Source organism: Littorina saxatilis, linkage group LG13 (genome assembly GCF_037325665.1).
Source record: "Littorina saxatilis isolate snail1 linkage group LG13, US_GU_Lsax_2.0, whole genome shotgun sequence".
NCBI lineage: Eukaryota > Metazoa > Mollusca > Gastropoda > Littorinimorpha > Littorinidae > Littorina > Littorina saxatilis.
In genome coordinates, this window is record NC_090257.1 from 5,514,403 (window position 1) to 5,516,333 (window position 1,931).

Consider the following 1,931-nt stretch of genomic DNA (forward strand, 5'->3'; position numbering starts at 1 on the left):
ACATAGATGTGTTCATGACTGAATGCGTAAGCACAATGCAAGGAATGGCCAGAAAGGTATGTGGGAGGTGTGTTTATAACCTGCCCTGTTATATAGTGCTATATGTCTTATGTAAAAACAATGTCCTGTTTGTATTATTGTTATGTACCACGCCTGAATTTCTCTATGAGATAATAAAGTATTCTTATTCTTAAGTAGATGTTGCAAGGATGCACTCTGCAAGCAATAGGCTGCTTTATTTACAGTTGGTTTAAACGGTTTACTGTCCTCGGTCAAAGGGTCGAAGTAGATGTTGCAAGGATGCACTCTGCAAGCAAGAGGCAGTTTTACTTGCAGTTGGAGTCAGCTTTACTTGCAGTTGGAGTCAGCTTTACTTGCAGTTGGAGTCAGCTTTACTTGCAGTTGGAGTCAGCTTTACTTGCAGTTGGAGTCAGCTTTACTTGCAGTTGGAGTCAGCTTTACTTGCAGTTGGAGTCAGCTTTACTTGCAGTTGGAGTCAGCTTTACTTGCAGTTGGAGTCAGCTTTACTTGCAGTTGGTTTACCAGTTACCGGGGCTGAGGGGCACGAACCGAAAGTGGGCGCCAACCAACCGGGCGAGAACAAACCGCGAGCTCTGATTGGTTGAAATCACAACGAATCTCAATGTCAACCAATCCAACACCGCGGCTGGCTCCCACCCGGTTGGTAACTTTCTCGTGCACCTCGACCCTGTTCTCCAAGGGTGGACGTCGTCTGAAGACAGTGTGTTTGTTTGCTTAACGCCCAGCCGACCACGAAGGGCCATATCAGGGCGGTGCTGCTTTGACATATAACGTGCGCCACACACAAGACAGAAGTCGCAGCACAGGCTTCATGTCTCACCCAGTCACATTATTCTGACACCGGACCAACCAGTCCTAGCACTAACCCCATAATGCCAGACGCCAGGCGGAGCAGCCACTAGATTGCCAATTTTAAAGTCTTAGGTATGACCCGGCCGGGGTTCGAACCCACGACCTCCCGATCACGGGGCGGACGCCTTACCACTAGGCCAACCGTGCCGGTCGTCTGAAGACGAGGCTTGTGAAGTCGAATGACAGACAGTTGGACTCTCCATCTCAGATCAGGCTAGGCTTTTACATGGGATAAAACCAAAATTATTGCCTCTTGGACACATGCCAAAAATCAACATTCTGATAGCTTCATGTACCACGTGGGTTTTGTTTGATGAATTATTTTCTCAAAAAGTGGACATTGAACTGCTCGCCAAGGGGCGACGTCATCGCAAAGCCGAAGTAACTGATCACTGACAGGCTTTTTCTTGACCATTTTTTTTCATTTCATTTCTGGGAAACTCAGATCGGCTCCCCCAAGTGGAAAGCTAGCAGCAATAGTAGTGTTCCAAACGCTTCATTGCGACTATAAAATACATGTTTATTTCTGTAACTTTGGTAGCTTCAAGAAATACCTCCATGTCCATTTTCCTGTAAGTGTGGTGCACGTGAAAAATTACGTGTCTGCCATTGCATGCGTGACAGCTGTTACTTCTGATGGGGTCGGGGTGGGGGTGGGGGGTGGGGTGGGGGTAGAGGTTGGGTATGTGCCGTGTGAGGACGGGGGTGGGGGGTGGGGGGGGGGGGATTGGCAGTGCATTGTGTCGGGGGATAAGAGTTGTTTGATGGACAAGAATAGGCTTGCTGTGGTTATTACAGTTTTTTTTCTCTCTGAGATCAGCGCTGCTTTGTAAGCTTATAGAATAGCACGTGCGATCCCCGCAAGGCCTTTCGAATGGTAGTTTACTTTGGTTAATTATTTGTCTGCGTGTGGGATAATATGATAACATGTTTTATTTTGGGTAGTGTGTGGTTTGTGTAATAGTTAATGAATTCTTGAACTGCATGCTGGTTTATCAACTGAACTGTGTGCCTTGATAGTAAGTCATTGTTTCTGT